The sequence below is a fragment of the Lissotriton vulgaris genome, chromosome 12 (assembly GCF_964263255.1).
Source record: "Lissotriton vulgaris chromosome 12, aLisVul1.2, whole genome shotgun sequence".
NCBI classification, from domain to species: Eukaryota; Metazoa; Chordata; class Amphibia; order Caudata; family Salamandridae; genus Lissotriton; species Lissotriton vulgaris.
Window position 1 is genome coordinate 277,808,595 of NC_141700.1, and position 14,734 is coordinate 277,823,328.

Consider the following 14,734-nt stretch of genomic DNA (forward strand, 5'->3'; position numbering starts at 1 on the left):
ATATAAACAGGAGCCTAAATGAAATTGACTAGGTATCTGGGTAGTCACACAGCCTGACAGTGTTTTTTAATTTAAAGGAGCTTGTAGAGCGCCTGGTGACGCCTCCCGGCGTGTCCCCGCGCTGTGGAGAGAGTGTGAGAAGGAGTAGAGGAAATAGTAGTAGTGAAATAGGAGTAGTGTTATCCTGGAACATATATGGGTTTAAAAGAATAGAAAATCATGCACATTTTAAAAAGATCATTGATAGCTGTGAAATTGTGTGTTTGCAAGAGACCTGGCTGTGTGATGATACCCAAGTAAGGGTAGGGTATGTTCAGCAGACAAAGGTAGCGGTAAGAAGATGCTTTGGAAGACCATCAGGAGGGCAAGCGACATTGGTATTGACCAAAATCGCCAAGAAAGTGGTTCTGTTGAAGGTAAAATGTAAATGGGGTCATAGGATGCAGAGTGTTATTGTTTAACCCCAGACCCTCGGTTTGATGGTATTATTATCATAAATGTGTACATTCAGAAGGGGGAAGAGAGGCTGTACAAAGATGACATGGAAAAATTTAATGAAGATTTGTCAACTATGACTGAGAACTACCCAAGAGATGTAGTGCTAGTGCTGGGTGATTTTAACCATAAGTTAAACCCTGTGAGGACTGACGATTGGTGTCAGGATCTATTGCACTTCTACAAAATTAGGAATGCAATATTTCCAAGGGTGGTAATGTCAGAACATGACTCGACTTTAGGTCAAATGTTGGGGGCCTTGGGGTTGATTTGTGCAAATGGTAGATTTGTTGTAGATAGCCCAGCAAAGCGAACCGTTAAGACTGGCCAACAACTATGCCCAATTGATTATGTTAATACACAAGCCTGGAATTTTGAGCTAATCAAAAAATTTGAGGTGCTATGTGAAGAAGGTAGTGATCACTTTCCGTTGAGGTTTGAAATGTGTGAGCTAAAGAAAAAAGAAAGGGATACAATGTTATCGGTCCAAGTTGATTACCCCAGACGACTAACAACTCGGATTACGAAGGAATATTTGGAAAAATTAGTAGCTGTTCAACAGACGTTGCTGGTAGAAGATATCCCGAGTGTATTTGAAAGCGCCTGGTTTGAGAATTCAATTAGTGGATTAGTGGATTGTTTGAAGGTAAAAATTAAAGAAGGAAACTCCAGATGTAAGAGGGAAAACTCAGTATATAAGAAAGGGAGGGGATGGTTTGACGAGGAATGTAGGAAGGCCAAAACCTTTATTAGGCAACAGGAAAGAAGATTAAGGGTAAAGTACAATGTAGAACTGTTGTATAATCCCCAGAAGCAAAGGAGACTTTATAAAATGTTGGTGAGGAATAAAAAACGATGTTATAGAGAGAGTTGCTGGGATAAATTGCTGACTGCAATAGAGTCTAAGGATCTGAAAGGATTTTGGAGGTTGGTATAGGAAAGTTCAAGTAAAGTAAGGGGAGTTTTGAAATGTGTGATCCCTGAAAATGAGTGGGCGATATACTTGGGGGAAATCTATGGGGATTGGAAAGAAATTGAAGATTGAAATTCAATAGTATGGTCTGGTGTTAGTAAAGAAATGGAGGATCATTTTTCTGTTGCTAATGTCAAAAAAATTATATCTAATCTAAATTTGACTTATGCAGCTGGCCCAGACAATCTCCCTGCAGTGGTGATAAAAAAGGGGTCGGAGTGGTGGGCTCTTTTCTTTTCAAAAATGTTCCAGGGGATACTTACCACAGGCCAAATTCCGGAAAACTGGAGAGGCGCAGTTATAAGGCCTATACATAAAAAAAGGTGACCTTAATTCCCCAAAAAATTATAAATTAATTAATTTATTGGATATAGGCAAAAAAGTCGTTGCCAAATTGATTCTGGAAAGACTAAAAGAATGGTCAGAGAAGAATCAGGCTAAAGGAATGGTCAGAGAAGAATCAGGTTGTACCTCCAGAACAGGTGGGGTTTAAGGAGAGCCATTCAACGGTGCCCACTGTTTTGCACCAAGGTCCATTGCGGGGAAGTCCATGGAGCAGAATGGTAGGTTGTGCTGTTGCTTCGTGGACTTCCATGAGGCTTTTGATTTGGTGGACTGTGGGAAGTTGTGGGAGACATTGAATGGTTACGATATCTCTAGAGATCTGTTGAGCCTAATACAACCCTTGCACTCTGCAAACTAGACACAGATTATTTTAGACACAGATGGGAGTATCTCTAGAAAAATTAAAATTGGAAATGGGCTAAAACAAGGGTGTGTCTTGGCCCCCCAACTTCTTTCAATTTTTATAGCAGACTTACCCTCAATTTTAGATGGAGCAAGGGGGGCAAGTCCTTAGATAAATAGGAAACATATAGCATGTCTGTTATACGCTGACGATTTGGTGATTTTCGACCAAACATAGATCGGGTTACAGAGAAAGTTGAATAATTTTTATGAGTACTGTAGTTATAAAAAGTTAGTAGTAAACATGGATAAAACAAAGATTTTATGTTTTGGGTGAAGGGAAATAAGGTATGGCATATTTTTAGGTTCGGTGAAGCTAGAAACAGTAGACGAATATAGGTATCTGGGCATGTGGTTTCAGAAAAATCTGAAATGGACCACCCACCTTGACGCATTTAAAATAAGGTCAGCTGCTTCGATAAACGGCCTAAAGAAATTTAACGGAATCTACGGAGAAAAATCTGAAAGGCCGGTTTTAAAGGCATATTTAGCTATGGTCCCTCCGCAATCCTTATATGGGGCCGAGTTATTGTTTTTGGGCGGTAAACATAGTTGGGACACCGAGGAGGGAAAAGTGCTCAATGGTGCAAGCGGTTAGATTAGAAACAGGTGTAACCTCATGGAAGATAACAGTTTGTATGGCCTTAGTTAGATTCTGGCAGTACCTGGGATTTGAAGAAGGTCATAAAGTCTCGCAATGGTGTAGGAGGGAAGCCATGATGAGGGAACTATCATGGGCTAAAGGGGTAAGAAATTCCCTTAGGCTAGTTGGTAAATTGCTGAGACTGGAGGTAAGCCCCGTGACCCTACAAATGGAGATTGCGAGGAGGGCTCTTAGGGAAGTTGGAAATGAAGTATCCCGAGCCGAGGACCAAGATTACCTGGCGACGAAAAAGTCGGTACAGTTTTTGACCCAATCCTGGCAAAAAGATGTACATTTTCCTTACATCGATAGACTACCAAATAGATGGCTAAGAAGAGAAGTCCTAAGGTTAAGAATTGGATTGAATCCTTGCTATTGTAACACAAGAGTAATAAAAGAGACGATAGATAGCATTGGGAATTGTAAATGTATATTGGGAACTTCATGTGATATGATGCATATTTTATTGGACTGTCCAAAGTTTTTAGAACCACGGAAAGAGATTTTACGCCCCATTTAAAAAAAATACAGTATACACAATAGACTTTCTGCAAGTGCTCTCCTAACAGAAATGATGAGTTTAGATATTGCCTGTGCCTTGGGAAGATTTATGCGAAAAGTTAAACAAAATTTGAAATGTGAGTAGTCTATGTCACGTGTGATCTATTTTAAGGAGATATAAGCTATACATTGCTTTAAAACTTTTATGAAAAAATTATTGTTTTTAGGATTTTTGTATCTGTTTAAGGACAATGGTACAAATAAACTTACATTTTGAACTGAACTGACACATATACACCTATAAGCCACTCTGAAGGACTGGGCTTTTCTAGGGCCCAGCGGTGCCAGGGGACAACACCTGAAACCTTCGTGGGTTACCTGTTCCGGCGTACAAAACACAGAGACACGGGACACTTCCTTCGGCGTCAAAGATCGAGGTTTATTTACTGCAGGGAACACAGAAATCACAAGAAGTACAACATATGTAGGTTCTAGGAGACTGCTTCAAATTGCAAATGTGGATCGCTCCTTTTATACAGTTTTTAGTCATTGCACAACATGGCGAACAAAAGGTTACAACTCAGTTCCCACAGTAAACTTCAAAAAAGGTCGCTTTCATGTATTCAGAGGCCCGGAACATAATTACAGTAACATCGCCGGTTCCCAACTGTAAAAGCACATCATCCCATCATTAGGCACATTCCATTCTGGCTGTAAACGAGTTAAGGGAAGAGGCAGAAACAGGTGCAAGGAAGACAGAAAACAGACAACAGTTTGGTAAAAGAGTGTATGGGGCAATATCGGAAGCGTGATTGCAGGATCAAAGGACTCGTGCTTAATGCATGCACGGCTGAAACAATAGACCGGCACGGCAAGATGAGCCCCGAGCGGAGCCATTTGCCTTTGCTGTGTCATCCCCCTCGTCATAAAGACACCCTCAAAGGAACACGTGTCTTCCGCAAGTTCTTGGGAATCCTAGGGTCGCGAAGCGGACAGCGTCCGTTCGCTGGCTACTTGAGGGCAAGAAACAAAATGGATGCCGTATCTAAAATGGAACCCGTGGGTTTAGATGAAGAAACCCACGAATAAGACGAATGATGCAAAGTAGTGTAGCGAAAACGCGTACATCCACTAAACTCGTCATTTGCGGTTCATAGACACCAAACTTGTCCATATTCGAACAAGTCGAAAACGTCGTCACGATTCTCACGGAACCTCAGACGCTCCTTTTGCCCTCATGTAGGCAAGCACTTGTCGATATCAGAATCGATCTCGATATTCATCAGATCGTTCAGATGCTGCTGCAACATTATTCTATCCATCAATGCTTCTTTGGCAACAGATGGCCGTCTTATACACGTTGTAGCACAGAGGCCACATAAGGCAGGACCACACTGCACGCAAAGACAACACGTGAACAGAAACGTTACAACAACCCCGATGATCATCAGAATCTTCCAACCCCACGTCGACATTAGGCCCCAAAACCATCCTAGTAGCGTCCAATCACCTACGTCCACGTGTATGGACTCGGAGATCTTATGCAACTTCGAGATGGCTTGATATACAGTTGGAGCGTTATCAGGAATGAAAATGCAGCAACTCGAATGGATCACCTTGCACACACCACCTCTATCTGCAAGAACAACGTCTAAAACCATACGGTTCTGCAACGTCATAAGCCTATCCGCCTGAAGCTCTGCTGTTAGATTACCAAGGGCACTTGCAGTTATATTAGCAGTCGACTCTACCACTCGGGTCAGTTGTCTCAGGTTCCTACTATTGACCATAGGTCCCCAAAACGGCAGGAAACCCTTAAAGAAGTCTCCTGCTTCCTGACCGGCAGTATCCTCTTTGCTAATAACGCCTCTCACAACTCTAGTCTTGTGATAGTCCGAGGCAACTGTAAAAGTCGGTGGCAACAGATTCGCAATGTAACAGGTGCCCGAGAAGTCACGGGGCAACCATGTATACGCGCGATCGTAACATACAAAGTATGTACCCTTGGCATTCAGGAAAACAGGGGAAGAGAGCGTTGGCAAAACATAAGTTTCAGAGCAAGCACTCTCCCCAAGCTGAGCTCGCGGATTTCGACCACGTCCTTGCAAGCAGAAATTACCGAGGTGGGGTACGATCCAGATCGGAGACGAGCTTTTAAGCTGTCTATCACCCACTGATATGCTATACTCAGCTTCACTCAGATCCCTGTATGTTCGCACCTCTTCCTCTGGGATAAGCGATGCATCAAAAATATCTCTATCTAAATCAGCAATTGCTCTCGCCAGAGGCTTGTGATGCGGGCCGGGACCAAGGTCTGGAGTGCGTGGCTCTCGATGGGGGTAGGAATCTTGTGCGCTACGAAACATAGTTTGAAATGCTCGAGCTGAACCCTGGGAGCTGTAAGGAAGAACCAGATACGGAATACCCCTATCCATGGTATGTGGCATTAACCCACACACCCAACAGTTAGTAGTATTCATCACCAACTGATGCTGATGTAGGAGCTGGACAAAGGAGTTGTTCATGAATTCCGCACGTCTAACCTGTTCATGTTGGGGCAAAGGATGAAAGGAATGTGGAGACACAGTAGGAATAGAATTCGGTGCAGAAGAAAAGGTAGGTGAAACAGAGGGCAGTAAAGACTGTATTCCAAAATACACTCCACCCACCAGTAGCATAGAAACAGCCAGAAATAGCAGGAATACCTGAAACAGAAAACATTTTGTTCGTACAACCTTATGAAGTTTAGATCTTAACGCCGACATCCTCTCTACTTCCGACAGCTTAGAGAACTCCATCCTCTAAAAACCATCCGCAACGTTCTTGACGCACTTCGTTCTGAGTAGCGATTATCAATTCCCAGGAGTCGACAAAAGTACCGACCTAGTGTCAGGAACCTGCTAAACAGAAGGAAGTACCCGCACGGCCCTACGGTCAACCCGGATGAAAGGTTTTCTTAATTAAACATTCAATTTTAATATAAATCTCCTAGCTGTGGAAAAAGGGACAGACATGAAAAAGAACTCAATAATCAATAGAGGATGCAATTGTTCATGATATGTGTGACAGCAGCAAAAAGGGGGGTAATATGAATTCAAAAAGAATTTTTTTTTATTAGTCTTTGTCACGAGAACGAAGGAAATATCTGCTTCTTCCAGGACGAGTCTGTTCTTCAAATAATTGTTCAGGCTGTGAAACAGTGTTCGATCGTTCTGATGACGAGTCAAGCCTCGAATTCTCCAATGCTGATGGTTCAACAAATATCTCTGACTGCAATGTAGTGTCTCCTACAAGTTGAGCATCACTAAACAGCACAAATCTTGTTGGGGTCTCCGTTTCCGTTGCGGCGATTCCGGTTCTCACCCAAGAATCTGCTGGCAAAGGAATAGGCACTTTCTTGGTGTGGGTGGCATGCACCCAGTTCTTCCGGCCTTCCAGACGAACCGCAGTCCTTGTGGCCAGGAGAACCTGATACGGTCCCACAAATCTCGGTTCCAAATTGCGTTTTCTGCCGAAGTTACGGGTGACTACCCAGTCACCCGGTTAGAGCCGATGTCCAGGACCCTCAGTCTGTGCCGGTAGTGCTTCAAAAACCTGTTGATGAATTAACCTAAGTTTAGCAGTCAGATCATGAAGATAATCAATTAACATTGGGTATTCAAGACTATCGAAGGCCTTCGGCCTCGGGACCCCCCAAATGTTCGCAGGACGGCCGAACACAATCTCATATGGGCTAAGCCCTACTCGAGAGTGTACAGTCGCCCTGGTCGACAAGAGAGCCAGAGGCAAGGCATCAGGCCATGACAAACCAGTCGTAGCTTGATTCTTAGCAAGTTTTAGTTTCATAGTGCCATTGTACCCTTCAACTAAACCCGCTGACCGGGGATGGTTGGCGCTATGGAATTTTTGTCGAATTCCAAGGCCCTTACACACACTCTTCATCACACTCCCCACAAACTCACTTCCGTTATCTGACCATACAATTCGTGGCATTCCATACCGAGGAAAATATTCCTTCAGTAGGACTTTCGCTGTGGACAGGGCAGTATTATCTTTCAGAGGATAGGCCTCGATCCATCTGGAGAACGCGCAAACCACAACTAAAACGTACTTCAGGTTATTGCATCTCTCCATATGGATGAAGTCCAGTTGGATAACCTGAAAGGGACATGTAGGAGGAGCAAAATGGCCAGGAGGAGTGGGAGTGCCCTTGCCGGGATTGTACATCATACACACCATACAATTCTTAACCACTCTCTCAGCACATTTAGCAATACCATCATTCTTCCATACAGGGGATAGCAATTTACATATACCTTTCGCACTAATATGTGACAAGCCGTGAGCCATAGTCACAACGGCTAGCACATACGCATCCGGTAACATCCACCTCTGATACTCCGACAAATCAATCCAACATCCATGCGCATCCAACTTTCCAGTGCTTTCTTTCCACTTAGTCTTTTCAGTTTCGGTGGCCTCATTCTGAATCGCTTTCACACTCTCAACAGTGTCCTCACACATACCAGTCTCCGTAGGCCACCTTACTGAACTCGTAACATACATTCGGGTTGCAAGGTTTTTAGCTGTCTCTTTAGCAATCTCATCCGCAAATGCATTACCACGACCAACATCATCCGTCACCTTTCGGTGTGCGCTGCATTTAATGATCGCCACCTGCTTGGGCAATGTAAGTGCGTCCAAAAGATCATTCACAAGCTGTCCGTGTTGGATCTTAGTACCATGCGATGTCATAAATCCCCTTTCTCTCCACAATCGTCCAAAGCTATGTGCAACACCAAACGCATACTGACTATCTGTAAACACATTCACTCGCTTTCCCTTAGACAAAACACACGCTCTCATCAACGCAATCAATTCTGCCGCTTGTGCCGAATTCTGACTCAATCTCGCAGTTTCCACAACCGTACTCAACGTCACTACAGCATACGCGGTCGTCACATCACCATTCGGCAACTTAAAACACGAACCATTAACATACAAAGTACCATCGGGATCTGCCAATGGAGTGTTTTTTAGGTCAACACGACCCGTTGTTTCTTCCTCAGTTCTCAAATAACAATCGTGTGGTGGTACATCATCTGATTCCATATTAGTCGGCAACAATGTCGCAGGGTTTAACACATTACAGCGCTTGATCTGTATATGACTTGCCAAAAGCATCAACTAGTAACCGGACAACCTTGCGCTCGTCAAGTGTTGAGTTTTTGTACGATTCAAGAGAGTGTCAACTGCATGCTGAACCATCACCGTAAGCATATTATCCATGACCAGTCCTGCAGATTGCCGGATGGACACCGCAGCTGCCGCTGTCGCTCTCAGACAACTCGGCAATGCTCTAGCTATTGGGTCCAAGGTCGAGGAAAAATATGCACATGGACGCTGCTTACCGCCAAATTGTTGCGTTAAAACACTCAACGCGCAACCCTCTCTCTCGTGAACGTATAGTGTAAACGGCTTACTGTAGTCAGGAGTACCTAACACAGGAGCCAAACACAACGCATCACGCAATTCAGAAAAACTTTTCTGACACTCTTCAGTCCATGACAAAGGAGTCGGAACATCCTTGCACGTGAGGGCTACCAATGGCTTCGCTAGCAATGAAAAATTTGGAATCCATTGCCTGCAGTATGACGTGATACCTAGAAAGGCACGCACATCTCTCTGAGTTGTTGGCACAGTCATTCGAGCGATCGCTGCAATTCTCTCTGGGGTCAACCTTCTTCCGTCCTTTGACAATAAGTGACCTAGATAGGTTACTTCTTGACAACAATATTGCAGCTTAGAAGGTGACACCTTGTGATGTAAGTTACATAGATGCTGTAACAGCGATACGGTAGCGGCTTTGCAAATCTCCTTAGTGTCAGCAGCCACCAACAGATCATCAATGTATTGGATCAAGGCCACACCAGCCGGCAATACAAACGCATCAAGTTGACTCTTAAGAGCTTGGCTGTAAATCGATGGACTCTCACAGTAGCCCTGAGGAGCGCGTTTGAACCTAAAGCTGCGACCTCCTAATGAGAAACCGAATAGGTCTCTGCTTTCCTCAGCAATCGGAATGCTAAAGAAAGCATTCTTCAAATCGATTACCGAGAACCAACAAGCAGAAGCTGGAATCAGAGTCAGTAAAGCCGTAATGTCAGGCACCACAGGAAATTGTGGAATCACAATTTTATTTACCTCCCGTAAATCAATGACAAAACGATACACAGGAGGTTTGGATGGATCAGTTTGTTTTAAAATAGGTAGCACAGGACTATTACACACGTTTCCCCGAGTTTCCTCGATAACATCCTTCTTGATCAAGTCGTAAATGATCGCTAATAGCGCTCGCTCACCATCAAGAGAGATACGATATTGGGGAATACGTGGCAACCGCACATTTGATTTCAATTGGACGACATAAGGTGATATGTCCAGCAGGCCCACATCATTTGGACCTGTAGCCCACAAAGACTCAGGAAGAGAACCCAATTCCGGTGGGAGCTTATCAGTTGACAGATACATAGGAGAGATCACTCTCTGACCTAATGTAAGCTCCAATCCCCCCGGAGAACAGTACAGAGTCGCATATAACCGTTTCAACAAATCCAGGCCCAAAAGATTCTCACCACAACCGGTAGTCAAAATCAAAGGAGCTTCTAGCTCACGCGGCTCAATTGTAAGGGGCAAAGGTCTAGAAACTGGATTGCTAACGGTGGCGCCAGAGAATCCAACGGAAACATTTGTTAAGCCAGACAAAGGTGCGCCAGGGAGTTTCGAATGCATGATGGAACTTTTCGCTGCACCAGTGTCCAACAGAAAAGGCTCAACTACGCCCGATGTGGCAACTGCGACGTAAGGCCCTCTCTGATCAACCGGAACTGATACTACTCCCTCTCTTTGTCTATGGCTGTCCTAGTAACTACGTCAGCATCGATATCATGCTCGACGTAACAATCGTCCACATGATATTGTGCAGATCTACCAGACGATGAATTTCGCTGATCGAAGCAATTGTTCGAGTCTGATGAGGACATAGAACGCTCATTCTGATTTTGAGAAGTACCACGGCCTCTACCACGTGAAACTTGTTGAGGACCACTACGACCTCCCCGAGCCGAAACACCATTATTTCGGTCACGCAAAGCCGGACAATTAAACTTCAGATGGCCCTCAACCCTACAATATGCACATTGATTATACCCAAGCATCGATCTAGGTGTAGAGGAGTCGGTACGCGACTGCGTCCTAGAAGACTGTGATTGCGATCGATTTTGCTGTTGCGAGTCATTTTGATTTGAGCACGGAGGATACGCCTGCTGCAACAGAACCTTAGTTTTAAGCTCCTTCGTTTTCTTATCTACACGATCATTTTCTTCCTTCTCTCTATTTTCATAATATTGAGCCGTAGCCAATATCTGAGCAGTGGTAGAAACAGCCCATGAACTTTCAGAATTTTTCAACTTGCTGCTGAGATCAGGCAACAAATTTGATACAAATTTGTCTACAAATATTCGTTGACCTCCCTCAGTGCTCATATCCTGACCACTATGATCGATGAATGCCTCCTCAAAACTTGTAAAGAAATCAGAGACACTCTCGTCTTTCTTTTGCTTGCACGCAGACAATTTATCCCAGTTAACTCTCATCGCTGGCATAAGCGTCTTCATAAGTGTAATAATTCTTTGGGGCAGATCAGTAATGAGCTGTTCAGGCTTAGCCCCACCAACTTGTTGTACGTCAGCCGCCGCAAGAGCAGCCCAATCACCGCCTAACTCGGCTGCGTGATTCTCTTGACGAATTTTCGCCCAAATTGGTTGAGGTACTACGTTACAAAACAACATATCAATGTCGGCAAGGTTCATAATAGTAGCATCCACTAGTTTGGATAACTCTTTATAATAACCTGCCGGATTCTTGCGGGGTTCAGGCAAAGTTTGTTTCACCTGCAAAACATCCGATCGCTTCCATGGGAGGTGTATCCAAACTCTCTGGAAGTGTGGCGGAATAATAGGAACGGCAGTAGCATCACCTGGCATCCACACTGGGGGAACTTCACGCATGGGATACTGACCAGGAGTTGCCATCCATTCCTCAGTTTCGTCTTTAAACAATGCTCGAGGTTGTACTATAGATCTAAAAGATAGGAGGCGTTCTAAAGCGCGACGAACATTAGTACCCACAATCATACCGCTCGAAAACTGATTCTGGAGTTCAGTCATTCCAGACGGTACATTGTCTATCTCATCATTATCCCACTCTTCTCGTAGGGCCTTACACATTTCCTCAAACACGAATCTCTGCGTGGGCTCATTAAACTGAGAGAACGTCTCACAAACCATACGCGGGGTGTATTTAACAGGATACCTAATCCATTTACGCGACATTTTCACTAACGTATCACTCTCCCTACCATCAGGAATTTGACTCCGTCTCTGGGAGACATTGGAAACATCAGACCCAAGAATTGGTCCAAATGGAGAGTAAAGATTAGCCACAGCATTAGGGATGCGACTACGAACAGAAGGGGAAGAGGAGAGAAGTACAGGAGCAACAACATGAGGACTAAAAGTAGGAGCAACAGGAGTAGTCGAAAGAGCAGGAGTAGCGGGAACAATAGACTGAGCAGGTATAGGTAGTGGAGCAGTAGGAAGAAGAGCAGGTAAGGGAGCAGGGACAACTTGAGGAACAAGAGTATTCGGGAGACCAGGACCAGCGGCAGGCTGACCAGCAGCTGCCGGGACAACAGGTTGAGGAACAGGAGGAACCACAGGAGCTGTAGTATCCTGTGCATATGGAGGTGGCGATTTCAGTAGATAGGATAACAAAGGGTCCTCTACCACTTCGTCTCCCTTTTTATCGGAACTCGATGGTAAAACGGGATAACATTTATCCACCACCATATGTTGCAATCTAGCAAAAACTTCTTTTTCCTTCTCTTCTTTGTCTCGCTGAAACTGCTCAGCGTTTCTCATCACCGTAACGATACCTTCCCTCTTATTTTTCTTAATCTGTTTGATTTCTTTCTGTTTGGACTCTTTGCGCCATAACCGAAAGGAATCGAACATGGCCGGCCTAGATTTCTTTTTAAACAATTTTGCTTCGAGATTATCCAAAATTGCAGTTTCGAAACTACCATGGGGTGGCCAACTAAGGACACCATCATCTTTGGTATAGCGGATCCAATAATCATTATACACTATAGGACCCACTCCGTGGCGACTATAGAGCTCATAGATCGGGGTTCCAACCAGAGGTATCGGACATGAGTCCTCCAATCGGGAATCCGTTGCGCAACATTTAAAGCAACTAAACAAAGTACTACGGCCAGGCATCGTGCACACTAGCCAAGTCTCCAAACTTCAAGGGTAATCGAATTACGATATCCTCGCAAAAATGCAAGACCCTTGGTTTTTGTCAATTGCAATCGTCAAATAAAACCCAACAACTAAGAACCACAAATGCAATGGAACCATGCATACAACCAAGTTTCAACAATAAAGCAAAGGTCTCATAAAGGAACCAACAACTAAGGACTGGGAGCGACCCACCAAATACTTAACTGAAAGATCAATGGCGTCACCAGGAAGGCCCGTCTATCGTCTCGCTGTACAAAGGTCTACGCCAGGCACCAAAACAGGTCGACAGTCAGGGCATCAGTCCGTCGCAGCCGTTAGGAGGCGGGGATCTTCGCGGGAAAAGTCTTCGGGCCACTTATTTCGACAACAGGATCGATGAAGCGGGGTGCACCTTCCCTCGGAGATTTCACACGAAGTTCCTCACGATCGTCGGGCTTTGGACCGGTACCGTTGATGTCGCCCAACGTTGGGCGCCAACTGAAGGACTGGGCTTTTCTAAGGCCCAGCGGTGCCAGGGGACAACATCTGAAACCTTCGTGGGTTACCTGTTCCGGCGTACAAAACACAGAGACACGGGACACTTCCTTCGGCGTCAAAGATCGAGGTTTATTTACTGCAGGGAACACAGAAATCACAAGAAGTACAACATATGTAGGTTCTAGGAGACTGCTTCAAATTGCAAATGTGGAGCGCTCCTTTTATACAGTTTTTAGTCATTGCACAACATGGCGAACAAAAGGTTACAACTCAGTTCCCACAGTAAACTTCAAAAAAGGTCGCTTTCATGTATTCAGAGGCCCGGAACATAATTACAGTAACATCGCCGGTTCCCAACTGTAAAAGCACATCGTCCCATCATTAGGCACATTCCATTCTGGCTGTAAACGAGTTAAGGGAAGAGGCAGAAACAGGTGCAAGGAAGACAGAAAACAGACAACAGTTTGGTAAAAGAGTGTAGGGGGCAATATCGGAAGCGAGATTGCAGGATCAAAGGACTTGTGCTTAATGCATGCACGGCTGAAACAATAGACCGGCACGGCAAGATGAGCCCCGAGCGGAGCCATCTGCCTTTGCTGTGTCATCCCCCTCGTCATAAAGACACCCTCAAAGGAACACGTGTCTTCCGCAAGTTCTTGGGAATCCCAGGGTCGCGAAGCGGACAGCGTCCGTTCGCTGGCTACTTGAGGGCAAGAAACAAAATGGATGCCGTATCTAAAATGGAACCCGTGGGTTTAGATGAAGAAACCCACGAATAAGACGAACGATGCAAAGTAGTGTAGCGAAATCGCGTACATCCACTAAACTCGTCATTTGCGGTTCATAGACACCAAACTCGTCCATATTCGAACAAGTCGAAAACGTTGTCACGATTCTCACGGAACCTCAACTCCTTTGGTAGACCTCGACAATCCTGGAGGTAGAGTGCTTGGTTTTATGTGAAAGGGTGCCCTAGCATGAGCTGAGCCCCTATGCAGCTTTCGGAACCATCTCCTTATAGCTGTGCTATGATATAGCCATACCATAAACTCTTAAATGCATTATAATCCTCACGTTTAATGCTAACTGTGGTTTGGCTTTATCAAAACATGTCGTGTAAGGTATCAAACACTTTGGAATACTACCCCCCCACCAGTCCTGGCAGCAGGGGTAGCATTCCACCCTTCTAGAGGGAGAAGACATGTAGTTACAGGTAAACCTGGTTAAAGTTATTCAGAGCCTCAGCATCACAAAATGGATGCTGCTGCCACAGACATGAGTCTGCCCTCCTGCTGCTGGACGAAACTCCGGCAGGGGAGGCCTGGACAATAGGTTTCCTGTCCAAGGAGGTGCTGGCACCTCCCCAGACAGGCTTTTGCCTAATGGGGCAGGGGGGCTGCATTCAGTGAATGCCTTCCAGACACTGCCTGGGCACACTAGGTGCTCCATGCATTTCTCAGTTAAAACCGGTTGCTGGGGCACTCTGCCCCAACTCTGGCACAAAACTTGACAAAGGGAAAGGGGTGTAACCCC